Source organism: Dama dama, chromosome 8 (assembly GCF_033118175.1).
Source record: "Dama dama isolate Ldn47 chromosome 8, ASM3311817v1, whole genome shotgun sequence".
Classification (NCBI taxonomy): Eukaryota; Metazoa; Chordata; class Mammalia; order Artiodactyla; family Cervidae; genus Dama; species Dama dama.
The window spans coordinates 17,910,081-17,922,141 of record NC_083688.1 but is presented as its reverse complement, the minus strand read 5'-3'; the positions used below and the strand labels follow the sequence as shown (position 1 = coordinate 17,922,141).

Here is a 12,061-nt window from a genome sequence, read left to right as displayed (position 1 = left end):
TCTGAGAAATTGAAATCAAAAGGGAGAAAACATTAAATTAATTAAAAAACTGATACAATAAGCAGACAAGTTAAGTGAGTGACTAACTTAAAGCGATGTATCCCTTGAATTCTAAGCTTGTGTGATTAACTCAAAAGGTGGTGCAGTTGCCAGTGCAAGAGACACAAGAGACATGGGTTCGATCCTTGGCTCGGGAAGATCACCTGGAGGAGGAAATGGCAACCCACTCCAGTATTCTTGCCTGGAGAATTCCATGGGCAGAGGAGCCTGGCGGGGTACAGTCCATGGACTCACAAAGAGTCAGACTCTGCTGAGCAACTGAGCATGCACGCATAAAGGAGGCATTCATTCCTTCTTTCAGAAAGAATTTGGAGAGAGTAAACAGTCACAAGTGAAGAATCTAAAGGATGCTTAGAAACAGTTCCTGCCTGCCGGGAGCTTACACTCCAGAAGAGGAGAAAATACACATTCATAGGAAACAACGAAACACATTGAGAGGAAATCCAGCACCTGGTACCAAGTCAGGCCCATGTGATGCCCTGTGACACTGGACCTCCTGAAGCGGGCGAGGGGAGGAAGCCTGGGGCCAGGCCAGGCTGTGACAGCTCAAATCTGTGTGCCGAGCGGTGTGGGGTCACCAGCAAGGTGCCTTTGAAGGTTTCTGAATGCAGCACAGTCATGACGAAGGATTGCTGCAGCTGGGCCCCTTCTTGTTCTCATTTGCTATAATCTGGGAGGAAAGCTTAAGACTTCCTGCCCTTCTCCCTGGGAACAGGGGCTCTGGTCTGGACAGAATGAGGTGACTCCAAGTGGACAAGCAAAAGGGGCAAGGAGGAATGGGTACAGCCTCGAGGAGAGAAAGAGGAGAACACAAACTCCGATCCTTCTTCTTCCCTTACCCTTCCTCTTACCCTTGTTTCAGTTCAGTTCAGTCACTCAATCATGTCCAACTCTTTGTGACCCCATGGAGCACAGCATGCTGGGCTTCCCTGTTCATCACCAACTCCCGGAGTTTACTCAAACTCATGTCCATTGAGTTGGTGATGCAATCCAACCATCTCATCCTCTGTCATCCCCTTCTCTTCCTGCCTTCAATCTTTCCCAGCATCAGGATCTTTTCAAATGAGTCAGCTCTTCGCATCAGGTGGCCAAAGTATTGGAGCTTCATCTTCAACATCAGTCCTTCCAGTGAACACCCAGGACTGATCTCCTTTAGGATGGACTGGTTGGATCTCCTTGTAGTCCAAGGGACTCTCAAGAGTCTTCTCCAACACCACCACAGTTCAAAAGCATCAGTTCTTTGGCAGTAAGCTTTCTTTATAGTCCAACTCTCACATCTACACATGACTACTGGAAAAACCATAGCCTTGACTAGACGGACCTTTGTTGGCAAAGTAATGTCTCTGCTTTTTAATACCAAAGCCCTTATGGATCACCTATTCTGTGCCAGATGTATGCATGTAGATGCAGACGTGTGCTTAGGGGTGGATAAGTATATGGGTGTGTATGCATGTGTATGTACATATACATTTGCAGATGTGTGTGTGGGTGTGTTCTCTTTAACCCTTACAAGGTCAGTACAGTTATTCTTTTTGCAGACAAGACAACTTGGGCTCAGAGGAGTAAGGAAGAGTCGGTGAATGACTCAGCCTGGAGTTAAACCCAGGACCACAGACTCCAAATCCCACACTCATTTATTCCTCCCCCGTCTTTTCTCGCCTTTTCATGAGATTTGTTTGGAAACACCATGAGAGCCAGGCCGGCCCTGAGGCAGAGACCATGGCAGGGAGTGACCCATTCAGGTCCGGCTCTTCTGGGTCTTAGCAGAGGACCAAAGGATGTCCTGAGGGTCCCCTGTGGTCCAAGTTCGCTCCCCAGAGAGGGAGGCCACAAAAGGAGCTGAAGCCAAATCTCTGGCCAGAGGAAAGAGCAGAAGGACTCCATGCAAGGCATCCGACTATGGGCTCAGGTAACAACAGTAAGATCCAATGACACTCGCCAAGTGCCCCAGGTGCCCTTCTAAGCACACCACGTGCATCACTTATCCACTGAACTGTGAGCTGTGGATTCTGTCACCCAGCTCAATTCACAGAGCGAAAGCTGAGACCCAGTGAGATTAATTTCCCCCAAGGTCACACAGAGGATGAATAGCAAGAGCAGGCTTTGCTCTCCCTCGGCTGGGCTCCGGCCCTGGGCTTCTGGAAGGCTGCACTGCAGTCGTAAGTGAGGCAGCGTGGCGAGGGTGACGGGCTTATCGCAGTCATTCAGGCAGCAGATGACAAGGTTGGAATCAGGGCACTAGAAGAGGAAGCAGCATGCATGGCAGATGGGGAACCATCATAAACGGAGCAAATGGGGAGACTGTCCAGAAATAAACAAAGTGGGGCTGGGGGGGGGGGGGGGCAAGAGTCAGGACTGAGCTTGCAGCCTGAGAGATGAGGGAAGTGATGGCACCCATGATGGAACCTGGAGCCATGCGGGGAGAGTTAGGCTTGAAAGCCTGTGTGGGAGGCTGACAGAGGAGGGTCTGGAGTTGAGTCTGAGGAGGGGGTTGAGGGTTAGCAGAGCATCACTCTGAGCCCAGTGCAGGTGCTGGAACTGGGTGACTGGCCAGGCTGCAAAAATGGGTCTGGAAGCCATCCACTTAAAGGTGACAGCTTGGAATGAGTGGCTGCTGCCCCAGGAGGGGGAAGGCAGCTGAAGCAGGTGGTAAGGACTGAGCTCTAGAGATAGAAGGAGGAAAGGAAGGTGGAGAGGAGGCTGGAGAGGTCCCGGGAGAATGCACACAATGCAGTCCTCTGTAAGACAGGAAGGAAAGGCTGCTAGAGAGAGTAGGGCTAAGAAAGAGCCCTGGACATCAGTGAGCAGGACGCTAATCATAACCTTGGAGAAGTAGATTCATGATATGTCAGTTCAATCACTCAGCTGTATCCGACTCTTTGCAACCCCACAGACTGCAGCAACACCAGGCTTCCCTGTCCATCACCAGCTCCTGGATCTTGCTCAAACTCATGTCCATCGAGTTGGTGATGCTATCCAACCATCTCATCCTCTGTCGTCCCCTTCTCCTCTGCCTTCAATCTTTCCCAGCATCAGGGTCTTTTCCAAGGAGTCAGTTCTTCGAATCAGGTGGCCAAAGTATTAGAGTTTCAGCTTCAACATCAGTCCTTCCAATGAACACCCAGGACTGATCTCCTTTAGGATGGACTGGTTGGATGTTCTTGCAGTCCAAGGGACTTTCAGGAGTCTTCTCCAACACCACAGTTCACAAGCATCAATTATTCAGTACTCAGCTTTCTTTAGAGTCCAATAGAAAATTATGAATTGGACATAGAGCAGTGATGAAGAGGAGGACAGAGGGAAGGAGGGAGAGGAGGGGGGGAGGAGGTGAGCACACAGAGATGCCCCAAGGACTTACAAAATCCTTACTTGTTTGAGAGACTGGTTTTGAGCTGAGACCTCCAGTCCTTACAGACTAGAAATCAGGGATGGAATGGGGGAAGGGGATGGCAGGGTCAGAAAGACAGAAAAGTATGGAAGCAAAAGATCCCAGAGGGAGAGAGAAAGACGAGAAAGGTGGGTTCCAAGGCTCCTTCCAAGGCCCCTTCCATCCTGAAACTGAACTAACCCATCTCTTACAACCTGTGCTCATCTGCTCAAGAACTCGGTGCTCAAGCTGAGCGAGAGTGGGTGCAGGGACCCAGAAAATTCCACTCAGGATTTTTCTGAGTGGAAGAGCTGGCCCACTTCAAACCCCCACTCAAAGGCACCTCAGTGTTTAAAAGAGTGAAGCTGGGATGGCAACACAAGCCACGTTCCCGTCACTCTGGAAATGATGAGTTTTTAAAACAGGCTGAAATCATCAATTAGGTGAAACAATGAAGCGCACTGACGTTGAGACGGGCTTTGTACAGTACTTCCAATATTGTGGCAGTGGTGCATCACAGCCATTCTTTTCAGAAAAAAAGGAATAGCTCCTGGGAGAAAAAAAAATCACTTTCTCGGAATTAGGAGGCTTTTATAAAATACATCCTGATTAATGAAGTTAAATTCTGTGTCAACTATGAGCAAAGCACAGGGCATGGCATCAACCCAGGATGGAGAAATAAGAATCATATCAGAGATCAGCACCAGCCCCAGGCCAGCCTGATGTGGAAGGAAAAAAACACAACATGTGTAAACAGAGGAGAAGTAAGGGGACCCAGCCCTCAATACATAGCTAGGTGCCCTGGGTAGAATTCCGTCTCATTCCATTCATTCATTCATTCAACAAGGCTTTATTGAGCACCTACTATGTGTCAGACATGTCAACAGAATTGGAATTTGTGTTCTCATTTTTTTAAAAATAATTTTATTTATTTATGTTTGGCCGTGCTGGGTCTTCATTGTTTCACGGGCTTTTCTCTAGTTGTGGCGAGCAGAGGCTTCTCTCTAGCTGTGATGCACACGCTTCTCACTGTGTGGCCTCACCTGTTGTGGGCACAGGCTCTGGGGCACATGGACTGAGCACAGGCTCCATAGCTGTGGTGCTCGGGCTTAGTCGCTCTGCCGTGTGTGGGATCTTCCCGGGTTGGGGATGGAACCTGTGTCTCCTACATCAGCAGGCGGATTCTTTCCCATCTGAGCCACCAGGGAAGCTTCTGGGCCACATAAAAACTGAGTGACTGTGACTATCTCCACATATGGGTTGCCCTTCAGCATGTTTGGTAACTTCCAGGTACCCTTCCTTGCCTCTATCCCTGGATGTTGTCTTGCAGGGAGACCTCAAAGCTTCAGAGGTGCCCTTATCACCTCAGTGTAAACAGGAGCCTGCCAACGGCTTGGACAAAACTGTTGCCACAGTCAATAACCTTCCCTTAGCTCCTCCTGCAGTATTTGGTACTACTGACAATCCCCTTCCTTTTGAAAATATTGCCAAAGTGTTTCCAGAAAAATATCAATCACCCTCAATAAAAATTCCTCCCCAAATAGAAATTTGGTTGACCATAGTCTACAATTCATCTTATATTGTACACATATGTATAAAATATTTATCAGTGTTTCACTATTTAAGAAAATTAACTCCTGTTTCCAAGAAATGGGCACAAAAACCAAAATGATAACTACAGCAGAGTTTATTACTTAATTGACTCAACATCCAACCCACCATATTCGAACATCTCTGGATTACCAATGAAGCAAAAATCCTCTCTGTACTGGCTTGATGTAAAAATTAAAGCAAAATATCAAAATGTTATCAAAACTAGAGAAAAACATCTTTGCTGAAAATAATATTTTTACTTACTGAGAAACATTCACAAGAGAAACAAGTATGGCATCAAGATAACGTCTCTGTGAAGAGACTTTCTGAAACTTCTGTTCTCTGCTGACAAGAACCTGGCTTGAATTAATTCATTCATCAAACAAAACCGTGCCTCATGATCAGACTTGCAAAAATGAAAGCACAGCGGGATAAATTTTCAAAAGGAAACAGACTTTCCACTCTTGGAGGGTTCTTACACACAGAGCTAGAGCTTCAGAGGTCAATTAATTGATGTTAATTAACCTGTAAATAGTTTTTTTCACAAAGGAAATAGAACTCTCCTGTGGAAGCATGAGTTTTTCAAGGACATTCAGAACTAAACTGAGTAGAAAATGCCTCATTTCAAGCATCCAGTGCCCCCTCTGGGGACAAAAATGGCCTAATGTTTCTGCTCTTCAGAAGAGTCCTGTTTGATAGGAGAAAGTTGAAAGCATGACGTGGTCTTGAATCACATGTTTGTACCAGGAAAATCCTCAGCTCACAGTGTGGCTGCACGTACAGGAAAAGAGTGTAGTAAGATGATCGAGAACATGGGCTTGGGACGCAGGTAGAGGACTGGGTTCAAATCCCAGTGCAACAGTTACTGGCACGTGTGCCCAGCAGAGCAGACCATGAGGACACTCCCTTCTGACAGCATGCTTCCCACACTGACTCCCTTCCCAGGCAGAGCCTCTAGGGACCAAGTGACCAGATTCTGGCAAATGGCGGGTAGCAGAAGTGATCTAAGACAGGTCCGGGCACCGCTCTCAGAGCATCACACAGACCCTTCAGATCCCTGAGTTGCCACCTGGAGACCAAATGCCTTCATCAGACTACGACAAGGTGGAAAGGAGTCTTTCCTTGGAGGTCAGGAGATTTGGGAATTGGTGTGTTCCTGCAGTACAGTTCCATGTCACCCTAATATTCTTGACCAAGTTACCACATTCTCTGTGTCTTAGATTTCTCATCTATGAAATCAGTATAATTGAGTGCTTAACCCGGAGATTGTTCTAAGAAGGGCATTGGAAAGCACTCAGCACAGCCCTGGCACATGGTTAAGATTAAATGTTGCTGCTACTGTTGTTCAGTCATAAGTCATGTATGACTCTTTGTGACCCCGTGGACTGTAGCACGTCAGGCTCCTCTGTAACACTGAATAAACACTAGCTATTCGTGTGTGCATACATCTGTGTGTGTCTACATGTGTGTGTGTGTAATACAGTGGAAAGAAGATGGAGAGTGAGTTTTCTGGTGGTCCAGTGGTTAAGATCCCATGCTTCCCAAAGGGGCACAGGTTCGATCCCTGGTCAGGGAAGTAAGATCCCACATGTTGCACTGTGAGGCCAAATGAAATTTTTTAAAAAGCAGATGGAGAGGTAGATGCTAAAAGGGGGAAGAGCAGTTGTTCCCATAGGACATGAGAACTGATGAGGTAGGAACATGCCTAAGAGAGCTGCAGGAACAAGTCAGGTAGCAGCTGAGCAAAGACAGAGTTAAGTACCAGAGTTCCTAGATCTCTTCTACCTCTGCTTGGGATGTTCTAGAGCAGGAAGAAGAATGGAGGCTCTGGGGGAAGGAATCCCATGGGAACCCAGCTCTGGGAAAGGCCAGTGAAGGAGTTGCTGGGAGTCAGGGAGACCCTGATAGAAGCAGGATGGCTGAGAGACCAAGCCAATGTGAAGCCACCTTTGGAGAAAGTAGAAGATGATGGAGATTCTATGCCATTCAGGAACCTCAGAAATCAGCACCATGTAAACACCAGTGGAGATTATTTAAAGTTGCTTAAACTGTGATTCTAACATATTGACACTCCTTTATATAAACTAGACAACCGCAAGGACCTACTGCATAGCACAAGGAACTATGCTCAATATATTACAATAATCTATAAGGGAAAAGAATCTGAAAAAAGAATATATACATACAAAAAGAATATATATATGACTGAATCACTATACCATACACCTGAAACTAATACAACATTGTAAATAAACTATACTTCAATTTAAAACCTAGAGTGGTTTGCCATTCCCTCCTCCAGTGGACCATGTTTTGTCAGAACCCTTCACTATGACCCATCTGACTTGGGTAGCCCTGCACAGGTTACCCAAGTTATGCAAACCCTTCATCATGACAAGGCTGTAATGCTGGACTCAATATGTCAGCAAATCTGGAAAACTCAGCAGTGGGCACAGGACTGGAAAAGGTCAGTTTTCATTCCAATCCCAAAGAAGGGCAGTGCCAAAGAATGTTCAAACTACCGTACAATTGCACTCATCTCACATGCTTAGCAAGGTCATGCTCGAAATCCTTCAAGCTAGGCTTCAGCAGCACATGAACTAAGAATATCCAGATGTTCAAGCTGAGTTTAGAAAAGACAGAGGAACCAGAAATCAAATTGCCAACATCCGTTGGATCATAGAAAAAGCAAGAGAATTCCAGAAAAATATCTATTTCTGTTTCATTGACTATGCTAAAGCCTTTGACTGTATGGATCACAACAAACTGTGGAAATTTCTTCATGAGATGGGACTACCAGACCACCTTACCTGCCTCCTGAGAAACCTGTATGCAGGTCAAGAAGCAACAGTTAGTTAGAACCAGACAAGGACCAATGGACTGGTTCAAAATTGGGAAAGGAGTACATCAAGGCTGTATATTGTAACCCTGCTTATTTAACTTATATACAGACTAGATGAAGCACAAGCTGGAATCAAGATTGCCAGGAGGAATAGCAACAATCTCAGATATGCAGATGATACCACTCTAATGGCAGAAAGTGAAGAACTAAAGAGCCTCTTGATGAGGGTATAAGAGGAGAGTGAAAAAGCTGGCTTAAAACTAAACATTCAAAAAATGAAGTTTATGGCATCTGGTCCCATCACGTCATGGCAAATAGAAGGGGAGAAAGTGGAAACAGTGACAGACTTTATTTTCCTGGGCTCCAAAATCACCGCAGAAGACTGAGCGCCAAAGAAATGATGCTTTAGCATTATGGTACTGGAGAAGACTCTTGAGAGTCCCTTGGACAGCAAGGTAAACCAGTCAGTCCTAAAGGAACTGAGCCCTGAATTGGAAGGACTGATGCTAAGGCCGAAGCTCCAATACTTTGGCCACCTGATGGGAAGAGCCAACTCACTGGAAAAGATCCTGATGCTGGGAAAGACTGAAAAGGAGAAGAGGGAGGCACAGAATGAGACAGTTAGCATCACCAACTCAATGGACATGAATTTGAGCAAACTCCTGGAGACAGCAAAGGACAGGGGAGGCTGGCATGCTGCAGTCCATGGGGTAGCAAAGAATCGGATATGACTTAGTGACTGAACAACAACAATGATTTTTAAAAATCTATCAAAGGGAAAAGACAAATTACAAACTTGGAGAAAATATGTGCAAGCCATACAACTGACAAATGATTAGAACAAAAAAGAAACAACTTTTGCAAGCCAACAGGAAGAGCACACACACACACACAAATTTGAGTGAGAGATAGGAAAACAAGTAATAAACACAGGAAGAGGACCTCAGCATCATTAGTAAACCACAAAGTGCAGAGACCACAATGAAGCACCTTTTCTATACCCATTCATTGTGCAAAAATTAAAACTAAATTAAAAATTAAAACCCTACATAGTACTGTAGAGGATCTGAATCCATAAGACCACTTATGCATTTCATGTGGAAGCATATATGAGTGTCACAACTTTGAAAAACAGTCTGGCATGATCTCCTACAATTGATCAAGCATATTTTCCAGCAATTCCACTCCTAGGTTCACCCTCAAACAAGCCCTGGCACATATTTCAGAGAAAATACACAAGAATGTGCTTACTGGTGCCTGTCCCCAGGCAAACAGAGCAATGGAATTTTACATAGCCTTCCAAAAGAAGGCTTCATATAGGTGCATTTTAGCAACACGGTATTAAGTGAAAAAAGTAAGTACCAGACAAGTACATGCATGATACCATAACATGATTCATGCATGGTTCAATTTTTATAAATTCAAGAACAGTTAAAACAAAAATAAAAATTTTCTATGAAAACATATAAATGTTTATGCCAGCATGCATACTCAGTCATATCCAACTCTTTGCAAGCCCATGGATCATAGCCCTCCAGGCTCCTCTGTCCATGGGATTTTCCAGGCAAGAATACTGGAGTGGGTTGCCATTTCCTATTTCAGGGGATCTTTCCAGTCCAGGGATCAAACCCATATCTCCTATATCTCCTGCACTGGCAGGCAGCTTTTTTACCACTGTGCCACCTCGGAAGCCACATAAATATTAAGATCATATAAAACGGAAGACAAAGGAAGGATCAACTCAAGATTCAGGGTGACTGTTAACTTTGGATGGGGAATAGAGACTGAGAGACTGGCTGGTGAGGAGACTATATAGTTAGTTATCAGGTCTAACTTCTGGTTATAGTGGTGGTTCCACCACTGATTACTGTATATTGAAATAGGTAAGCAAATAGATAAAAGTATGCTATGGACAAGAATAGAGAGTATCACAAACCAAGCATTATGGTCATTCCAATTCTGTGCACCTGCATTCTTTAAAAAAAGAAAAGTCTCCTCTGAGAACAGACTTGGGTAAAAAAAAAAAAAAAAAAAACATCAAACAGAAATCATTTCAGTTCAAACAGTGACAAACTCCACCTATCAGTTCTGATTGAGACTATGTATAGAAGGATTTTGATTCATCCTAGCATCACTTATAACAGAGAAATTCAAACTCTCTTCAAGATTCATCAATAGAGGAACGGCTTAAAACATCAGGCCATGTTCATACCCTTTCATTAATTCACCTCATCAGCACATTGTCTTGAGTGTCCAGGACTCATCAGACATGGTGGGACACGATGTAGAACAGAAATAATTCAGGGTGCACACTCATGGGATTGATTCAGGTAGGGAGACAGGCAGAAATCAAAGAACCACACGTGCACACAGGGGAGGGCTGTGAAGGAAAGGAACACCCAGCTACAAAAGAGAAAAAGGGAAGAAGACCTGGATTGAAGCATTTAACTGAGGCTTCCTAAGGAAAGGGGGTATTTACGAGATCCAAAATAGAAACCTGGCCAAAGGTAGGCAGCAGGGAGGGCTGTCCAGGCACAAAGAAGCGAACAAGGTCCTGCAGCAGCTCCAGCACCCAGCGAGATGAAAGCCAAGGTGGCTGATCCCTGAGAACGGGGAGCAGGGGGGCGAGATGGGGCTGGAAAGGTGGGTGAGTGACAGATCACGGAGGAGAATGAGGCAGAGGATTCTGGCCTTCATCCCAAGAGCCCTGGGAAGAAGGGGATTAAGTGGAAAGCAACAACACCAGATCAGATCTGCAGTGGAAAATAATCACCCAGGAGAACGGAGAGCCTGGGTCAGGGAACTGACATAATGAGAACCAGGGCTAACTTCGGCGTGGTTGCTCTGGCTCCAGTGTGTGGCATGGACAAGAGCAAACACAGAGATGATGTGAGAGGTTATCTCCGTCACATAGACAAGGGGCAAAGGCAGTGGCGATGGGTCTGCAGAGAGGGGGGTGATTTGAAAAGTCTTTAGGGGGAAAGATGGAGAACACTTGGAGGCAGGAAGAGCAGGAGGCGGGGGGCACCCAGGGTCACTTGTAGAGGTCTGGCTGGTAGAAACAAATGGAACACTGGAAGCCGAGCTGTGTGGAGCTGGGGATACAATGAGCTCAGTTTTGGAATGACTGAGCTTAAGGTGGCCTGGAACATACGAGCAGAGACGGCAAATAGGCAGCAGTTTGGCCTGGACATACAATGTTAGGAAACATGCGATGGAATTAATAAAAATGAGTAAGGTAGCTCTATATATACTGACATGGAAGTATACTTATGATCGACTGGTAAACACTGAAAAAAGTAAGTTGTAGAGCAGTATGTATATTATAATCGCTTTTTTAGCATATAGAAAAACAATCATTTGATCTGCAAGGGAAATATCCATACTCACACATAGATACATACACACACAAACACTGGTCTGGAAAACATCAACCAAACTATTAACCTACCCTTATGACCTTATAAAGTTTGAGCTGGGATAGATGAGTGAAGAACTTTTACTTCTTTGTTTATGAATTTCTGCAGTTAATCACCCCAACTCCCACTTCACTCCCTCCGTCTCTCCATCCCCAGCCCTTACATCACCCTGAATCCCTGCCCAGTGGCAGAGGTTGGCAAGAGGATGAGATGGAAAGGAGAAGATGATGTCAGTTTTACATATTATTGATGCTAAAAAAGGGAATAATTTGGTGTTTGCTTTTAAGCTGCATAGAAACTGTTATATCAAAATGTTCACCAGTAAAATGCCATTTCCTGCTCAAGGGTTTATAAACGATTTGGCTGAGCAGTAAGTCAATAAGATGCCTACAAGAGAACAGAAGTCTGTGGACACCCTGTCCACTGCACTTTCTTAGGAGTCACCCTTTGTAATCTGAGGATGTGAAAGTCTCATGCAGGGTCAGTGAATCCCCCATACTAACCAGGGAGTATTGAAAACTTGCCCAATTGTGCAGGATGGTGTTCCAGGAACTTGAATTAATGAACATACATGAACAACAGGAAACTAAACAAACGAGAGGATTGGGTGGCATTACCTACCCACCTGCATAGTTTAGCCTAAATTCTTCTTAAGTAACTTAGCTAAATCAGCCAGCATAGCACCAGCCCACACTCAGAACATATTTGAAGAACTGTCTTTGAAATATCCAGGCCTCTGTTCAACCAGGAATATCATGGTCCCAGAGCAGAAATGGTGGA

General features: G+C 45.1%; 1 protein-coding gene across 1 annotated transcript in view; it reads right to left on the bottom strand.

The window, feature by feature from the left end:
* Positions 1-12,061, bottom strand: part of DNER (delta/notch like EGF repeat containing) — a 382,981-nt gene that overhangs the window by 139,644 nt on the left and 231,276 nt on the right. The window lies entirely within an intron of this gene.